The sequence below is a fragment of the Hylobates moloch genome, unplaced genomic scaffold (assembly GCF_009828535.3).
Source record: "Hylobates moloch isolate HMO894 unplaced genomic scaffold, HMol_V3 SCAFFOLD_1, whole genome shotgun sequence".
Lineage (NCBI taxonomy): Eukaryota > Metazoa > Chordata > Mammalia > Primates > Hylobatidae > Hylobates > Hylobates moloch.
Window position 1 is genome coordinate 208,525,785 of NW_026652276.1, and position 20,799 is coordinate 208,546,583.

Below are 20,799 nucleotides of genomic sequence, written 5' to 3' on the forward strand. Positions count from 1 at the left end.
AAATTCACTAAATTTAGTTAATGATCCATCAATGGGCTGTGATCCAATGTTCAAAAAACACTAGTATAGAGCACCTAACTTCAGTTGCATATAGGTTTCTCAGTTTTCCTGATCCACTTACCTGACATGGGACCAGAGATCTAAAGGAGGATGTATCAGAAGGACAAGGGTTTATATATTCTAGGATAATGGCAAGAGAATTGTACAAAGATAGACACTGGTTGAATAAGAAAGAAGTCAAATGAGAACAAATGGAGAGGCCCAGGAACTGCAGGTCTCAGTGTAACTGAAGATTAGCAGGTATTAGAAGGAAAAAAAGAGCTGAGAACTAGTTCTTAGACTTAAAGTGCCAGAGGCAGAGTGATTCTGGATGATGACAAGCCCAGGTATGACCCTGAGATTCTGGACGCTTCATGGAAATAGATGCAAGTATTGAGGAATCAGACAGAAACCATAAAGTGTTTGTTGCAAAAGTCTAGACGTATTGTGAGTATTGCCTAGGTTAGTTGGTGGAGAAAATTAAAAGCTCAAGATAAATATGAGAAATGTTTTAAATCAGCACCATCCAAGAGAACTTCCTCCAATGATGAAAGTGTTCTATATCTGCCCTATCCAATTCAGTAGCCACTAGACACGTGAGGCTATTGAACATTTGAAATGTGGCTAGTGTGACAGAGAAACTTAAATTTTAATTGCATCAATTTCAATTAATTTAAATTTAAATAGTCACATGTGGCTATTTAGTGGATGTAATAGTAGGCAGTACAGTTCTAGATGAAGAATTATCAGGAAGACATAAAGTCAATTAAAAGTTCCACAGTGGGATGCTTCTACAGCACTGGGGACCTGTTGGTACAATTTCTTTGATAGGAAAAAGCAATGTAACCTTTTTATTTTACTTAACGGAATTTTAATCATGCAGAAATGTCCTTTAGAGATCCAGAATCCTTGGTTGGCAGAGAATATAAGATATTGGGGCAAGAGATGTAGAAATACAATTTATCTTTGTAAGCTAGTACATAAACCAATGAGTGGATGAATTCCCCAAGACAGTGAAGGTGATTGTAAACCAATAGTGATTCACGTGGCCACTATCACACACGTTGGGGGGCTTGTAGATTAATAATGTGGGAGTGAAACTGAAAGATTTCATAGAGGGATATAAGAGGAAATTTTAAAATACTTCAACAACTTTCATAAAAATGTATTTGCATACTTACAGCTCTTTCTGTTAAATTTTTCTACTTATTCCCATATGGTTTCTGTTTCTTCATTTAACTCTAGGAGACTCAGTTATCATTAAAAGATATCATATGTTTTGAAGCAAACATTATCACAGCCTGAACTGAGCCACAGCTCACCAAGCAACTGCTTCCCAAGTCTAGAGATCTCAAATACAATGAAACATCACACACGTTGTATTCTCCAGGCAGGAACTCGAGCTATAGAGAGAATAAGTAGACTTTGTAGAGTATACCTGTGGGGAAACTCAGGTGAACCCCTGAGCACCTAAAGCTTTACCACTCTGCCCATATCATCAAATTTTATGGGACCTGTGGCGCCCTAAATTCCAGGTGGAAGGTGTTTGTCTTAGAGAGATACTCTTGACTTTATGGAATTAGACAGCTAAGAGAGAGATCTCTTTCATTAAGTTCTCAACATTTGGCTTTAAGCACAATGCTTACTTTGTACATGTGCCTCTAGACTCTCCTTCCCCCAATTTTTCCTGGCCCGAAGCCTATTTCCCACACTGAAGGTGTCCTATAACACTCGCTGTAAAAGCAGCCCCTTCCAGAAATGAAGCTTACTCAAATCTTAGGATTCTACCTTTCGTCATTAAGTTTCTTTCATAGCAGTGCTATTTGCATCCACGTAATTCACTTGCTCTGTCTCAGTTCCACTCTGTTGAGTGTATGATCAGATGAGGAAAAACTATGCCAACCAGAGTAGAATTCACAAAAGGTCACTTATAAAATTTGTACTAATTTTCAGGCTGCTATGCTCTGACATTTACTAGGACCATACAGTTTAACAACAACAACAACAAAAAAAAAAAACTCACCCTAAGTCACAGAATCATAGAATTACAAAATTACATCATTCCCTTACATCATTGTACATACATGGTACAAATCAATGAAATTGTAATACTGAATTCTTCTTTACTCCACATCCAAGAGCCAGCCTATCACCAGGGGCCCTGGTCCTCCCCCTCCTCCCCAATATGGCCCAAGTTTTAGTCATTTGGCTACAAATTACTGAAACAAGTAGGAGGAAAGAAAGTCAGGATTTAAAAACTCATCATCAGTGTACTTTTTGGTGTAAATAATCATTACAAACTTTTAACCAAGCTTAGAGGATGGAGGTTGAGTCTAATTACTAAAGCACACTTGGAAAATTCTCTGTCTCCATCTCTATGGCATATACCTCTGCCATCTCCTCCATCAACACCACAGATGACCAAGACCAAGCATAAATGATGTCTCCTTTGAAAAAATGGCCTCCACTTCCCCTTACAGAGTTTTGCTTCAGCTCTCCTTGTTCTAGCAGCACTAGGCTTGGTACCTACTATATTCTAGTAGTTGACATACTATATCTTAATAATTTCCAGGTATGTCCTGCTCTCTAGTTTATGAGTGCTTCATAGTTAGGAATCTGTCTGATGCATCTCTTATATCTGTCTGTATCTCTTGTGCCAGCCACAGTGTTTGAAACATAGGAGATAAGTAGAGTTTTGTTGAATAAATGGTGTGACTTTTTTCAGCAGTTTATCACTTTTGACCAATCTTGCTTGGTCCACTATGTGTGCCTCTTCCACCACCCAAGGAATACAAGTTTATTCCTTCCCTTTTTGATACCAGTTCTCTCGATACTACTTCTTACCTCCTTATTCTTTTGCAGATAGACATCATCCCAATACACTCCCTCTTCATTCAGACTCAAAAAAGAGGAAGAAGCAGGCAGGAAAGGCAAAGGAAATAGGAAACTTAGTTCCATAACTGTTAGGAGCCATGTAATTTGAACAGTAGCTATATATACTCCAGGCCTTATAAACAGTCTAAAAATTTCCAGGGGATGTGTTTTGAAATTCTAGCACTGGGAAAATAAGCAATCCTTAGAATGTTGCAAAGGAATTAAGTATTGAAAATATGTGAACAACATAATAATAATAACATGTATTGAGCACTGAATCTGGATCAGCTCCTGTTCTAAATAATTGTAATTGTACTATACCATTATAAATGGTCCTGATATCTGATAGGACAAGTCCCTCATCTTGCTGTTCTTCAATAGTATCATGGCTATTTTTGGTTTGTGGCTCTTTCATATAAAATTTACATGCAGTTTTCCTTTTTCTTTTTCTTTCTTTTTTTTAGACAGGGTTTCACAGTGTTGCTTAGGCTGCAGTGTAATGGCATGAACATGGTTCACTGAAGCTCAACCTCCTGGTTTCAAGTAATCCTCCTGCTTCAGCCTCCCAAGTAGCTGAAGCCACAAGTGTGTGCCACCACCATACACCACCACGCATGCCACCATGCCCAGCTAATTTTTTAATTTTGTAGAAATAGGGTTTCACCATGTTGCCCAGGCTGGTCTCTAACTCCTGGACTCAAGCAATCCTCCCACCTTGGCCTCTCAGAGTGCTGGGATTACAAGTGTGAGCCACTGTGCCCAGCCTACAATCAGTTTTTCAAGTTCCACCAAAATGTTGAAAATTTTTATTAAAATTCCAGTGAAGCTATAAATCACTGTGGAAGGAATCAATGTCTCATGATATGAGTCTTCTAATATATCAACATGGTATATCTCTCCACTCATTTAGATCTTCTTTAATGTCTTTCTATAAAGTTTTATAATTTATTTCAAAGGGGTCATATACATCTTTTGGTAGGTTTATTCCTAAGTACCGTATTTTTTGTTGCTATTGTAAATGAGATTTTCTTTCTTCTGTTGCACTTTCTATTTGCTGATGGCAAAAAAGTTTATACAACAATATGATATCCAACCATCCTCTCATTCATTCCATAAGAAGCCAATAGATTCTTTGAACTTTCTTGGTAGACAGTCATATTATCTGCAATGACCATTTTGTGACTCATTTATTTCTTGCCTTACTGAAAATCCAATAAAATGTTGATGAAAACTGACAATTGTGGAAGTTTTTTTGCCTTTTCCTGTTCTTAAAAGAATGCTTCTGAAATTTCACCAAGAATAATGTTCTATTGTTCACTAAGCATAATGTTCTAGTATTGGAAGTCCTGGCCAGAGCAATCAGGCAAGAGAAAGAAATAAAGTGCATCCAAATAGAAAGATAAGAAGTCAAACTATCCCTGTTTGCAGATGACATGATTCTATACGTAGAAAACCCTATAACATTGGCACAAATGCTCCTTCAGCTGATAAACAACTTCAGCAAAGTTTCAGGACACAAAATCAATGTACGATAATCACTTGCACTCCTATACACCAACAACACCCAAGCTGAGAGCCAAATCAGGGACACAATCCTATTCACAATTGCCACAAAAAGAATAAAATACCTAGGAATACAGCTAACCAGGGAGGTGAAAGATCTCTCCAATGAGAATTACAAAACACTGCTCAAGGAAATCAGAGATAACACAAAGGGAAAAACATCCCCCATGCTCATAGATGGGAAGAATCAGTATCATTAAAATGGCCATACTGCCAAAAGCAATTTACAGATTCGAGCTATTCCTATCAAATTACCAATGGCACTTTCACAGAACTAGAAAAAACTATTTTAAAATTCAGATGGAACCAAAAAAAGAGCCCAAATAGCCAAGGTCCTAAGCAAAAAGAACAAAACTGGAGGTATCACGTTACCTGACTTCAAACTATACAACAGGGCTACAGTAACCAAAACAGCATGGTACTCCTACAAAAACAGACACATAGACCAATGGAACAGAATAGAAAGCCCAGAAATAAGACTGCACACCTACAACCACCTAATCTTCAACCAAGCTGACAAAAACAAGCAATAAGGAAAGGTATCCCTATTCAACAAATGCTGCTGGGATAACTGGCTAGCCATATGCAGAAGATTGAAACAGGACCCCTTCCTTACACCATATACAAAGTCAACTCAGGATGGATTAGTGACTTAAATGTAAAACCCAAAACCATAAAACCCTGGAAATAAACTAGGCAATACCATCCTAAACATAGGAACTGGCAACAATTTCATAAAGAAGCTGCCAAAAGCAATTGCGACAAGAACAAAAATTGACAAATGGGATCTAATTAAACTTAGAGCTTCTGCACAGCAAAAGAAAGTATCAACAGACATGGGCTATGTTAATTAATTAATTTAACTAATACAGAGTGGGAGAAAATATTTCCAAACTATATATCTGACAAAGATATTAATTCAGTACCTAGAAGGAACTTAAGCAAATTTACAAGATAAAAACAACCTCGTTAAAAAGTGGGTGAAAAACATGAACAGACACTTTTCAAAAGAAGACATATATGCAGCCAAAAAGCATGTGAAAAAAAGCTCAAATAATAATGATCATTAGAGAAATGCAAATAAAAACCACAATGAGATACCATCTCACACCAGTCAGAATGACTGTTATTAAAAAGTCAAAAAATAACACATGCTGGCAAGGTTTCAGAGAAAAGGGAAAACTTATACACTATTGGTGGAAGTGTAAATTAGTTCAACTATTGTAGAAAGCAGTGTGGTAATTCCTCAGAGAGCTAAGATCAGAAATACCACTTGACCCAGCAATCCCATTACTGAGTATACCCAGAGGGATATAAATTATTCTGCCATAAAGACACATGCATGCAAATGTTCACTGCAGCACTATTCACAATAGCAAAGACAAAAATCAGCCTAAATGCCCATTGACAACAGATGGGATAAAGAAAATGTGGTACACATACACCATGGAATACTATGTCACCATAAAAAAGAATGAGATCATGTCTTTCCCGGGAAAATGTTTGGAGCTGCAGGCCATTATCTTTAGCAAACTAACACAGTAACAGAAAACCAAATACCAGATGTTCTCACTTATAACTGAGAGCTAAATGATGAGAACACATGGACACAAAGAAGAGAACAACAGACACTGGGGCCTACTTGAGTGGGGAGAAAATTAGAGGAGGAAGAGAGGCAAAAAAAACAATTGGGCACTGGGCTTAGTACCTGGGTAACGAAATAATATCTACAACAAATCCCCGTGACATGAGTTTACCCATATAACAAACCTGCATGTGTACCCCAAACCTAAAGAAAAAGTTAAAAAAGAAGAACAGAATAACGTTCACTGTAGGTTTGACTTGGTTTGGTTTAGATACCCTTTACCTGGTTAAGGAATTGTCCTTCAATATTTAGCTTCATGCAAATTTTTAAAATTATGAATGGGTTTTGAATTTGTCATATGTTTTCTGCTGACTTCTCTTGCAAGCTTGGAGCTCAGTTTTCCCAGGTTGTCAAAATCAGTTGCCACTCATTCAACTGCTTTCCACCTTCCTACTTTTGACTGCTATTGTCTCCTCACTTTTCTTATAGGTTTATATCTTTTAAAAAACATCCATTGGTTGTCATTTTTATAATTTGGGGGAGGGAGTGAAGTGAATGCATACATTCAACCCATAATCTTTAACTGGACATTTTCCATCCTTAAAATTTTTCCTTCATATTTAAGTTAAATTCTAAAGTGTCACTCCTAGGCAACCCCCCCAACTTACATGCTATTTTTACCCTTTGCAATTTATGTTACTGTTGTCTATCATTTAACTTTAATTTTTTAATCCCCACAGAAGACATTATCATTTTAGATAGATAAGATTTGTTAGATTACCAACTTTTTTTGCCCACCGGACCTTCTTCTATTTCAGACCTTACTCCTGGAGGTATGTTTCTTATTCCTTCAGAATCGTAGTCTCAAGGTGTAGTTTATGGACCTGTAGGGACCCTGAGACCCTTTCTGGGGCCCACAAGGTCAAAACTACTTTCATAAGAATACCAAGATGTTACTAGTCTTTTTCACTGTGTTGACACGTACACTGGCGGTGCAGAAGCAATGGTGGGTTCAAACCTCTGGTGACTTAGCATGAATCAAGACAGTGGCACCAAACGATGCTGGTAATCTTGCATTCTTCACTACCGCACGCTCACAGTAAATTTCTAAAATGTCAGTTATGCTTAACAATGTGCTTGGTGAAGCAGAAAAAAAATTAATTTTATTAAATCTTGACCTTTAAGCAATGTCTTTTTAATATTCTCTGTGACAAAATGGGAACTACAAAAGGCACTTCTTCTGAATACTGAAGTATGATCGTTTTCTCAAGGAAAAACACTTCTGTGATTGAGTTGCAAGCTGACGTAACCGGTTTTTTCATGGAACACTATCTTTACTTAAAAGGATGACTGACAGATGAACTATGGCTATTCAGACTTGGATAACTGGCAGACATTTTCTCAAAATGGGACGAAGTGAGCCTGTTACTTCAAAAAAAACAACCAACAGAACTTGTTGCCAATGATACAATTCAAGTTTTTAAGCAAAAATTAGAATTTTAGAAAATTTGTATTTGCCACCATGGGTCTGACAGCTTCCCAATACTTGGACTTTTCTAATGAGATCAGTGGTGATGTTAATGAACGTAATTTTGGCATAAATGTTTGGAAGATCTACCTAATTCAATGAATCAATATTTTCAAAACAGAAAAATATAATTGTTAAAATTTTTTAAATTAATGGGTTAATTAAACAGTAAACAGTTGAAGAGAGAATTACTGATATATGGATTTTTTAAAAAGTACTCATAATACAGCAGAGAAAACAAGGAGATGGAAAAAGTGAAAGACAATTTAGCACAAACAGGCCTGTTTCTATTTTGCAAATTCTGTGTGGTTTCTTTTATATATTCCTGCTTATTTTGGGTAGTTTCTTACTGCTTTACATTTCTGTGAGATACTTGGGTATACATAATTGTTTGATATTCTACATCTTGATCATTCCAAAATCAGAATTCATGAGGACTCTAAATCCTTCGTTTATTGTTTCTGCTGACTCTCCTCATGGTGATACAGAGGCTTTTTCTTCTGTCATGTTGGTGATCTTCGATGGTGAGCCCATATTTGGTAGATCTTCATCTATGGAATCCTGAGGGGCTGATTGAGGTTGACTTCCTCCAAAGCCGCTTTATCCTTGCTTCCACTGGGGGCCAGGGGGCGCCAGACCTCAGCTGCCTTATTCCCTTCCAGGTTCCATTCACTGGCCTTGGGTTGAGCCCAAAGCTTAGTGTCCTGATTGCATTTGCTTACTGCTCACTGCATCTCCTTTTCAGATTTCAACAAAGTATTCTCTCTCTTTTTTCTTTTTAACACGCTTGGATATTTCTCTCATTTCCTACAAACCTAGCACTGCATTTGAAATTACAATGTTACTCAAGCAGATATAATGTAATCAAAATACAACTTTATTTTTTCCTCCCACTGTTCCATTAGGCTTTATTTAGCAGGAGTAAAGTTCCCCTGAGCCTAGATGAAAAACAATCTTGATTCAGAAACTAGATTGTCCAATTCTGTATAATAATTATAACTCTGGCATTGACTTACAGTAAAACTCCTCCTCCCCCAGCTTGGTTCTGCTTCAGGCTGAAAGCCTACAATGAGAAAGAGTAGCTGATTAGCTTCTTCCTTGATTTACTGCCTTGTGCTTCTCTTCTCCCCCTTCCCCTTCCCTCTTCCAGCTGTTTTCGTGTCCTCAAAGTCAAAACAGGAAGATGGTAGACAGGAAAACGACAAAATATTCTATGAACTGATATCTTCATGCCCTGAGGGTCATGAGCTCTTCAAAGGTTCCTATCACTGTACTCTTTTCTCCTGCAACTTCTAGCCCCAGGTAGGAGCATTTCTAGCCTGAATGATCATGCATGATTCCTCTCTTCATTTTTGTACATCAGCGGTACGTAACCAGCTTCTGTCTTCAGAAATCACTCCTTTCTTCCAGGTGGCAGGCTCTAAGAGAACCCATGCTGGCTCTCAGTACCCACATGTAGTCCCTTTGAAACAATGAGACAGGCTTTGCTAAAAAACAAAACACAAGAAACCCTAGGCCAACCCCTTCCCACATCTGCCAAGAGAGTGGTTAGTCAGCTCTTTTCTTGCCCTCTAGATTTCCAACATCAGAGTCAAGCCCCAGCCCACACATATCAAAGCTCTCCAGGTACCATGGTAGTCCTCCTCAGTAGACCTCAGATGAAGAAGAAAGTATCTCCGTCTGTGTCGGGGGAGGAAGTGGGACTTTACTGTTTTCTCCAAAGATACTTCCTCACTAAATGCTTTTCCTCTCTCCTTGCGCTAACCTCATTTCATATTATTGGTCTACCACGTCATGGAGTGGGTTCTCCAAATATTCACATTCTCTTTAGTATCTATCATATTGGTGTTTCGGTCAACCTCAAGGGGAAGGATTTTAGTCCAACATCCTGTTACTCATCATAAACATGTTTTATCCAATCTCTAGCTGTGTATTTAGTTCAACATAGTGGAGGAAGCAGAATACTGTTCTAATAAACTTGATGTGAAATAACTCATTTACGTTTCATAAATATATGACAAACTGATTTAAAAATAAGGACTTTGGGAGGCTGAGGCGGGCAGATCACGAGGTCAGGAGATCAAGACCATTCTGGCCAACATGGTGAAACCCCATCTCCACTAAAAATACAAAAAATTAGTCAGCAGTGGTGGCATGTGCCTGTAGTCCCAGCTGCTAGGGAGGCTGAGGCAGGAGAATCACTTGAACTCAAGAGGTAGAGGTTGCAGTGAGCCGAGACTGTGCCACTGCACTCCAGCCTGGTGATAGAGCGAGACTCTGTCTCAAAAAAATAAAAAAATAAAAAATAAGGAATAAGGCTGCAGTGTTTATTTAGTCCTATGCTAAAGGCCCTGAGCTGTGAAGAAGAGTGTAGCCATAAATCAATGTCATGTCCAGAAAATAATGATCAAGAATACTATAGAGAAGGGCCTGGTTTCTTCATTACACATTGTGCTTCATATACGATGTTACATGAGTATGTCTGAGCCCACTTTTACCTCATTTGGATGCACATGAGGTCATTTATATTCCTCCAGATACACATTGTATAGTTATTTTCTGCTCTAGTAAATTAATAGCTTAATTAGCACCTTCATTTGATTTTAAAGGCTGAAAAATATAGGTAATAGTGTATTCTTTTTAGAGAAAAATTCTAAATAATCACACTTTGTGTCTAGTTATTAAATATGCAAACTGCAGTTTTTATACAAAAATAGAAAAAAACAATATCTACTAAAAGCTATTTTGGGCAATTAGGAGGAATTCTCTTGTTTACATTAGAGGAGAAATAGTACAAAAGTAACTGAACACATGACAGAATAATTAGCAGGCTCCTGGTTCATTTAAATTATGTGCACATTGCCATTTTAATGCATTTTTTAAATACCCACTTGCAATTCTATTTTATTTTTGGAAGAAAATTAGTAGCTTTCTACTAGGTATGATTAGTAAAACCAGATTTGTTTCCTGTTTTCCTGGAAAACATAAAACTTCCTGGCTTTATAGACCCACTTTTAATAATAATTAAAAACATAAAATAATAATAATCATACTTTTGGATTTATACAACATTTGTGCCTGAAAACTGGAGGCATTCTTTTTTGTAAGATAATTTCTGTGTAAGAATATTATGCTGTTTCTTCATGCTCACTATATAATATGTTGATTCTAAGGATCATCTAATATTAATGATAAAAGGATTAAGACTGCAATTTTCTTTTTTTAGGAAAATACCCGAGTGACCTCCTCAAAACAAACTCAGGGCATGAATTTTACACATTTTCTTCTAAATTTAAGGTCTCTGATGATTAGTTACAAAGTAATGATTAGCAAGAAGTGCACAAATTAGCATGCTTTGTATCCTAAGAAATAAAAACAAGAGAGCAAAGACAGAAGATAGGCATTTCTCTTTTCGAAGGCATAAATGCAGAGAATTTAGTCAAAAGGATGGCAGACACACTGATCTAAAAGCCATAATCTAGACCAATAAAATTCTTATCATTAAAATGTTACAACATACGCAGCTCAGCTAAGTAGCATACATGCCTCACTCAGACTTCAGAATACGTGGAAAACATAAACACGACCTGTCCACAGTTATCCTGTGCCCAATCTGCTCTAGGCCCCAACCAGGTGCCATGTGAGGATGCAAAAGTAACTGTGACAAGGTATGAGCCCTTCAGAAGTTTCCAGTCTGCTAAGAAAGATGACTGGTGTATAGATGGCTATTATATCAAGGTAACTTCAAAAAATCTCTAAGAGAGAATCAAAGCGCTGAGGAAATTCACAGAAGGGAGCTACTACTTTTGCAATGAGGGACCAGGGAAGTCAAACACTGCCCTCAACCAAATGGCCATACAAAGCCATAGGAAGGGCCCTTTAAGGCTAACGTGAACATTTGTCACATTCAATCATTGGGCAGGGACACAGTCCCACTTCATTCATACAAACTCTGCTTGCAGAAACTATACAAAAATAAAATTATAAGGGTATGTCTATCATGGAAACGTCTACAAGCAAAAGATGGTGAGGCAAGTTCAGAAAATATGATCAAGTCATCCAAAAAGACAAAAGCAGAGACCCTGGTGGAGTAATTAACGTCACACAGAATATTTTATTTGGGGTTCTTTAGCTCTAGATTCACATCTTAAGTAGGATATTTAGAAGGTGTGATCTGGTCCCACCTAATCTGGATACATAGTGTTAGGGAGCTGTCATCTAATGAAGGAGTCTGCATGTCATATAACGTTTCTGTGCTCTCTCTAAGACTGAGAATGAGGAACGACTAGCATATTAAGTTGAGACCAAGTGAAAGGAGGAAACTTCACTGTTAGCTCAAGAACACCGAGGTTTTCTGCCTTCATTCCCTTGTTTGCTTTGAAAGAAAAATGCTAACTATAATGGTATCTTCTTTACTTTTGGAGGTTTATTCCTGTTTGGTGATCTACAATCAAGCTACAATTATGGAGAATAGATACATCACTGAGGTTCTTGAAATTATGCGTTCATAGTTTTCAAAATATGTGTGCAATTATATTCATACTATTTTATCATATTTTTGACAACAAAATAACATGTATAAAATATTCTCTTTAATAATTTTTGCAAAAATATAAAGATATGATCACATACAGTATTTTAAAACAGCTCTTCCAGCACGTGTAGCTTCTAGTTTGTGAGATGATTTAATTTGACATGTGAAAATTAATCAACATTCTATCTTTGATCCATGCATGTAATTCCATTGATTTCAGTGGAATCTATCTTCAAGGGCTAAGCATAGAATTGCTCCACAATTATCTTTACCAATACAGTTGCTATATTTATTGCAAAAGCCACTCCACTTTCCATACTGGCTTTTTGAAACTCAGAGTACATACATTGTATTCTATTGGATTTGTTTCTCCCATATGCAGAATGTAAAATCCATCATGAAATCCGTAATATAAAATAACCAGAAAAAGAATTTGTCTGAATTGATGATAGTGAATGCTCCTGAATATTTCAGAGGAAGACATAAGTTTATGTTTACTTCTTTATTATGTAACCTGGGATGGAGTCAAAGGCATCGGATTGTTCCCTCTACCAGTCTGTTATTATCATTCGGCATTAATATTGATATGCATTAATATATGTAAACCTTATGTTTTTGTCTTTTTTTTAATTAACTTTATTTTAAGTTCCAGGATACATGTGCAGGACATGCAGGTTTGTTACGTAGGTAAATGTGCCATGGTGGTTTGCTGCACCTATCAATCTGTCACCTAGGTATTAAGCCCCGCATACATTAGCTGTTTTTCCTGATGCTGTCCCTCCTCCAGGACCCAGTGTGTGTTGTTCCCCATGTATTCTCATTGTTCAGCTCCCACTTATAAATAAGAACATGTGGTATTTGGTTTTCTGTTCCTTTGTTAGTTTGCTGGGGATAATGGATTCCAGTTCCATCCATGTCCCTGCAAAGTACATGATTGTGTTCCTTTTTATGGCTGCATAGTGTTCCATTGTATATGTACCACATTTTCTTTTCTTTTTTTATTATTATTATTATTATACTTTAAGTTTTAGGGTACATGTGCACAATGTGCAGGTTTGTTACATATGTATCCATGTGCCATGTTGGTGTGCTGCACCCATTAACTCGTCATTTAGCATTAGGTATATCTCCTAATGCTTTCCCTCCCCCCTCCCTCCACCCCACAACAGTCCCTGGAGTGTGATGTTCCCCTTCCTGTGTCCATGTGTTCTCATTGTTCAATTCCCACCTATGAGTGAGAACATGCGGTGTTTGGTTTTTGTCCTTGCAATAGTTTACTGAGAATGATGGTTTCCAGTTTCATCCATGTCCCTACAAAGGACATGAACTCATCATTTTTTGTGGCTGCATAGTATTCCATGGTGTATATGTGCCACATTCTCTTAATCCAGTCTATCACTGTTGGACATTTGGGTTGGTTCCAACTCTTTGCTATTGTGAATAGTGCCGCAATAACATACATGTGCATGTGTCTTTATAGCAGCATGATTTTATCTTATCCTTCAAGATGATATCGTTAAGCTTTTACAATCTCTTCCTGATCCCTTTCCAAAATTCATTCTATCACATGCCTCAGCAGTACCTTCTAGCCATAGTCCAACAATATGACATGGAACTTAGATGCTTAACCACTGAAAAGGGCACTTCCCACTTTCAAAACCAGAAGAATGGGTACTGAAACAACCAGTACCAAGAAAATTAAACCAGTTCACAGAGCTTTCTCATAAGGCATCAGTTAAAATTACTCAAGCCCATAGCAAAACAAATTGAGTAGGATGTTGTAGATTCAAAATGTCACAGAATCTTTTTCATTAGTTTTCTTCAGAAAAGAACTACAAAGTTACAGGTACATATGAAAAAGGGTCCAGGACTACGACCAGGGTAATCAGGAATATTTTGGATTTCTTTCTGCTATCAAAACCTGCCATCAGCACTTTGGGAGGCCGAGGCAGGTGGGTCACAAGGTCAAGAGTTCGAGACCAGCCTGGCCAATACGGTGACACTCAGTCTCTACTAAAAATACAAAAATTAGCCAGGCGTGGTGGCATGCACCTGTAGTCCCAGCTGTTCGGGAGGCTGAAGCAGGAGAATCACTTGAACCTCGGGGGCAGAGGTTGCAGTAAGCCGAGATCGTGCCACTGCACTCCAGCCTGGGCAACAGAGTGCGACTCCATCAAAAACAAACAAACAAACAAACAAATTTAAAAGAAACCTGCCATGAGGCACAGTTTATCTGCAAAGTACATAGCTACATTGGAACCAACTGACAGTCTTACTAAACTAGTGTCATCATCAATACAGTCTTCAGGACCCAAAAGATATTAAAATCAGCACATATCACCTAATTTTTCCTATTAAAAGTATCTATTTCTTCTATAAAAATTAGCTCAAAATTGATTATGGACTTCCATGTAAACATAAAACTATAAAACTTTAGAAACAAGAACACTGAAGAAAAACTTCAGGTCTAGGGCTAGGCAAAAAGTTCTCAGACTTGACACGAAAAAGCACGATATATATAAGGAAAATGTGATAAATCGAACTTCATCCAGTTAAGAACTTTTGCTTTCAAAAGATAATGTGAAGAGGATGAAAAGTAGGCTACAGTCTGGGAGAAAATATTTGAAAACCACATATCTGACAAAAGGCCAGTATTTAAAATTGTAAAGAATTCTCCGAATTCTCTTTTTTAAAAATCTGTTAGAAAATGGGCAAAAGCCATGAATGGATATTTCAATGAAAAGGACACATGAAATAAGAGCATGAAAAAATGTTCGATGTTATTAGCCATCAGGAAAATGCAAATAAGAGCCAACCACAATGTGATATCACTACACACCTAATCAGAATGGCTACAGCGAAAAATGGTGGCAACATCAAATAATGCTAGTGAAAATGCAGAAAAAAAAACTACTCATACATTGCTGGTGGAAATGTAGAATGGTTTGGTTACTCTGCAAAATAGTTGGGCAGTGTGGGAAGCTGAATGGTTCCCCCCCAAAGATGTCCATGTCCTAATCTCCTATACCTTTGAAAATGTTTCCTTATATGGCCAAAGAGACTTTGTAGATGTAATTAAGTTAAAATCTTGAGATGACAGGATTCTTCTAAATTATCTAGGTAGATATGTAGGTGCAATATAATCACAAGAGTCCTTCTAAGACGAAGGCAGGAGGTCAGAGAGAGGAGGAGATGCTACAAACCTGGCTTTAAACGTGGAGAAAGGAACCACAAACAGCCTCTAGAAGCTAAAGGAGGCAAGGAATAGATTCTCCCCTGGAGCCTCCAGAAAAAAAATTAGCCCCTATTGACCCCGTAAGGCTCACTGCAGACTTCTGACCTCTAGACCTTCAAGAGAACGAATTTGTGTTTTCTTTAAGCCATCGAGTTTGCAGCAACAATGGGAAACTAATACAGGCAGGTTCTTATAAAACTAAATATACAACTCCCATACAGCACAGTAATTGTACTCTTGGGGATTTATGCCAGAGAAATGAAAAACTTATGTTTGCACAAATTGTTACAGCAGCCTTTTTTGTAATAGTCAAAGCTGCAAACAGTCCAGATGTCATTTAACAGGTGGGTTAGACAAACAGTGGTACATACATACATCATACCTACATACCTTTAATTGCTGAAAATATTACTCAGCAATAAAAAGGAATGAACTATTGATACATGTAGCAACTTGAATGAACCTCAATAAAATTATGCTGAGTGAAAAAGGCCAATCCCAAAAGCTTACAGACTGTATAATTCCATTTGTCATTCTTGAAATTACAAAATTATAGAAATGGATGACAGATTAGGAACAGAAGGTATGGCAGGAGGGAGAAAGGTGGGTGTGGTTATAACAGGTCAACATGAAGGATCCTTGCAGTGATGGAATTGTTCAGGATCTTGACTGCAGTGGTGGGTGTGTGAACCAACACATGTGATAAAATCATAGAGAACAAAATACACACATACACAAGTACAAATAAAACTTGAGAAATCTGAAAAAGAAAGGAAGGGCCAAGCACAATGGCTTGCACCTATAACCCCAGTGCTTTGAGATATCAATGTGGGAGGATCATTTAAGGCCAGGAGTTTGAGACCAACCTGGACAACATAGCGAGGCCCCACCTCTACAAAAAAAAAATATATTTTTTAATTAGCCAGGTGTCATGGTACATGCCTATAGTCCTGGCTACTCAGGATACTGAGGCAACAGGATTGCTTGAGTCTGGGAGCTTGAGGCTGCAGTGACCTGTGATTGCAACACCGCACTCCAGACAGAGTGACCTAGTAAAACTTTGTCTATAAAAAAAAAAATCAAAAATTAAAATTTAAAAAGGTAGGTTTTATCAATGTCAGTGTCTTGGTTGTGATATTGTACTATAGTTTTGCAGGATGCTACCATTGGAGAAAACTGAATAAAGGGTAAATGGGATTTCTCTATATTATTTCTTACAAATGTATGTGAATTTATAATTATCTCAAAATTTCAATTAAAAGAGATATTTATTAAAAAGGAAGTCCTGTCATTTGCAACAACCTAGATTAACCTGGAAGACATTGTGTTAAGTGAAATAAGCCAGACACAGATATGGCATGATCTCACCTATATGTGGAATCTAAAAAAGATGAACTCACAGACGCAGAGAGTAGAACTTCTTCCAACCAGAAGTTGGAAGAATGTTGGCCAAAATGAAGTAGGAGGTAGGACTCAACTCTAGGCAGGGCTTGGATCAAATTGAGGACTAGCTAAAACAGGGACAGGGTGGAGGCAGCTTACAATAAGAAACGCCTACCATGGTGCCATGTCAGTTTACCATTGCCATGGCAACACCTGGGAGTTACCACCCCTTTCCATGACAATGACCTGACAACCCAGAGGTTACCACCCCTTTCCTAGAAATTTCTGCATAATCCACCCTTTAATTTACATATTCTAAAAAGTGGGTATAAACACAGCATGTTCTCATTCATAAGTGGGAGTTGAACAATGAGAACACATGGACACAGGGAGGGGAACATAACACACCAGGGCCTGTTGCTGGGTGGGGGACTAGGGGAGGGATAGCATTAGGAGAAATACCTAATGTAGATGACGGGTTGATGGGTGCAGCAAACCACCATGGCACGTGTATACCTATGTAACAAATCTGCATATTCTGCACATGTACCCCAGAACTTAAAATGTAATTTAAAAAAAAAAGAACTAGTAGGGGAATGGGGAAGGGAGACAAGAAAGGAAAAATGAGCAGATTATGAGTGCAAGCAACTGGGGCTCAATCCCACTGGGGACCTCTAGGAGACAGTGAAGAACATGACTCAGAGTTCTCCCACGTGAAGGGTGAGGGTGCTGGATTATTTATTATAAATAAAGTTACAGGGAACAGAGAAAAAATTAAAAATTAAAGTGGGTATAAATATGAGTGCAGAACTGCCTCTGAACTGCTACTCTGGGCACACTGCCTGTGGGGTAGCCCTGCTGTACAAGGAACAATACCGCTGCTGCTGCTGCTGCTGCTGCTGTACACTGCTGCTTCACTAAAAGTTGCTAGCATTACTAGCTCATCCTTGAATTCTTTCCTGCACTTTCACCAGACAGTTTCTTATGCTGTCAACAATAGCCACAGGAACAAAGCCTAAAAGAAACTGGACTCACCCAAAAATAATTCTGTCTGCAAGCTTATCATCATTCAATTAAAAGTTTAATATCCGCGGGACGCGGTGGCTCACGCCTGTAATCCCAGCACTTTGGGAGGCTGAGGCAGGCAGATCACAAGGTCAGGAGTTCGAGACCAGCCTGGCCAACATGGTGAAACCCCGTCTCTACTAAAAATACAAAAGTTAGCAGGGCATGGTGGCATGTGCCTGTAATCCCAGCTACTCGGGAGGCTGAGGCAGGAGAATCGCTTGAACCCAGGAGGTGGAGGTAGAAGTGAGCCGAGATCGCACCATTGCACTCCAGCCTGGGAGACAGAGTGAGACTCCGTCTTAGAAAAAAAAAAAAAAAGTTTAATATCCAGGTCACCACTTTGCATAATGGTCTAAAGAACAGCAGCCTAGTGATACATGTAGATCAGCCTCTAACAACATGTGCTTTTGGTCACAGTATCAGGCAGTCACAATGAAAGAAATCAACTGCTTATCCTGCTCTTGGTACTCTCAGAGCTGCACAAATCCCACAAAACCACTGGGGCCAAGGACCTGTAACACCTAGGCATGAGGCAAGAAGAATGGAACATACCATAGATCTATTGCATCTCTTAAGTCAGCATAAATTTTCAAAGGACACAATGGATCCTGATGAAAGGGTAAATATGGCATTCTTAAGAGCCAGTGACTGTGTCCAAAAAATATATATTTGCTAATATTTAGCCAATTTATTCTTTACCATTAACTAGCCCCTCCCTGCAAAAACCCTGGTCCATTCCAAGACATTCATTATCAGACAATTTCACCCAACTGCTATCATGCTGCAGTTTGTTGCAAAAAGATGTATTGAAGTGGCATCAACTCTCCTCCATTCTCATGATCAGATGAAATTTCCAGAATGTAAGAAGCTATTCTCTGTATATAGAAAAGCTTTCATTATAATGAACTTGTGTTGACACTTTTTAAGGGGGAGAGGTAGCTGACAAAATTCATACATTAAATCAGAGCCTAAAAGTATGGCATGAGAGGAGACTCCCAAACCCTGCTGTGTATTGTATCACAACACTGACATCTGTTGGATATAAGTGTACTGAATCCTCCTTGTGTCCTGTCCCTTCTTTCTCTGCAGCTTTCACAGCTCCTTCTAAATCAAATCTCCTACTGACCCTAAACCATTTAATGTGTGTTATGTCCTTCATTCCTAAAAGATTACAAACTCATATTCGTGGTTTCTCGTGTTAGCTTTTCACTCTCTTAGAAAATAAGATTTTATGCCATGTTAATTCTTTTCTAAATCAAAATCAAACACCCATTTATGCAACAGCCCCATTAACTCAGGCACAAGCTACACAAATGAGAACTGTCATTTTACTGATAGAATTATAAAAGGTAACCTATGAGAAAGATTACACACACATGTTTTTTGAAACATCATGTGTTCCCATATAAATACTTCCTGCCATGCATGCTGCTGACTACTTTCTCCTCCTTGACTCTCCTCTAATTCTCCTTTCTTTACCCCATCCTCCACTAAGTGTTCTTCTCCTCTCTGTGATCTTACACTCCTTTTTTTCCTCTGCCTACTAACTCTGGGGATGCAGAAAAACCCCCTATCCAGCCCTTCAGAGGTTCCCTTCCAACACTTAGTATCTAAGGGACTGCATCTAAGCATATGGTTTAATTCGCAATATAATCTGAATGCACAAATCAATACCTGCAGTCCTGACCTTCCCTTCTCTCTCCCAGTCAATGTCTCCTGATGTTTCAAAGGCTTAGAATAAGAGGATTACCTTCACAGTCCCTTCTTTGATGCAATAATTTTATACCATATCAATATCTATTGCTTTAACGGCTAAAAATTAAGAATTGTCTCCCTACTGAATCATCACCCTTTTCCAACTCCCCTATTTCGTCAAATGCAGCATAACCTTCCCAGCCTTGTCATGGATACTGAGACTGGCTCCTGTCTTCCCCTGTACGCCTTCCTACAGTAAGAGTTCTAATCTCAAATCCCACTGCCTTTCACCTAGACAGAAATAATGGAGTGCTTATCTTCTTTCAAGAAACCAATCACAATGTACTGATGACTCCCAAATCCCCATCTCCAGCCCAGACCTCTCAGCTAACCATCAGACCTACATAATCCAAACAGTTACTGGTCATCCTCTCTTGGATAACCTCAGGATATCTGAAATTCTACATATCCAGAATCAAATTTCTATTCTCCCCTTTCCCCTCCACACCTGCCTCCCTACCCCCTGCACCTCCCCCATTCTTTATCTCTGTAAATGGAAGGACCAGTGATTTATTATCCAAGCTGGAAACCTGGGAGTCATCTACAACTCCTCCTGCCTGTCCTTCAGATATCATATCCAATCAATCACAGAAGTTTAATGTGCCTGTTGATTCTGGCTCCTGAGTAACTTTATTTCATTCATGGCTCACCAACCCAACTGTGGCAGAGACTGCTGTCGGACCATCCAAGATTTGTGCTCCTCTTCTGTAGTATGGAATTGTTACGTGGAAACCACTAGTGTCTGGGGTGGAGAAGGGAGCCTATGAGTAGTTCTTGCTCATGGAGTGTAGCTGATGTTACTTGTACTATTTAGTACCAAAGAAGCAGATGGGACTTCCTCAGGCTGTTTCTTCATCCACCAGCTGATTGGAGCAGACTCTCAAGTCTCAGAGGACCATAGGGCCATGAAATTGAAGGAGCCTGGGTCTGTGACTGAGCACTTAGAAGGCCATCTACAGGGAATACCCATGTTGGGCTGTGACACAGCATAAAACAAACTTTATCATGTCAAGCCACGGAGAAATTTGGGCTTACCTGTTACAGTGCCTACAACACTCTGACACTACCTAGTTCAGGCTACTATCATTCTCCCCGAGACAATTGCAGGTGGTCCCAGTTGATCTCTGTGCCTTTGGTCCTTATCTATGTCCTCCTCTAGATTGTAAATTCTAGGAAGGCAGAGGCTGGATCTGCCTTGTTCACAGTGTACCCCCATAATGCAGCACAGAGGCTAA

At 38.6% G+C, this 20,799-nt stretch overlaps 1 protein-coding gene and 1 long non-coding RNA gene across 2 annotated transcripts in view; one reads left to right on the top strand and one right to left on the bottom strand.

Annotated features, from left to right (window-relative positions):
* LOC116814315 (uncharacterized) overlaps positions 1-12,636 on the top strand; it is a 52,108-nt gene extending 39,472 nt beyond the window's left edge. Inside the window, exon 5 of the long non-coding RNA XR_009209320.1 lies at positions 12,014-12,636. This is a non-coding gene — a long non-coding RNA (uncharacterized LOC116814315). The remainder of the gene's footprint in view (positions 1-12,013) is intronic.
* Positions 1-20,799, bottom strand: part of ZNF800 (zinc finger protein 800) — a 271,901-nt gene that overhangs the window by 180,335 nt on the left and 70,767 nt on the right. The gene's annotated exons all lie outside the window — the stretch shown is intronic.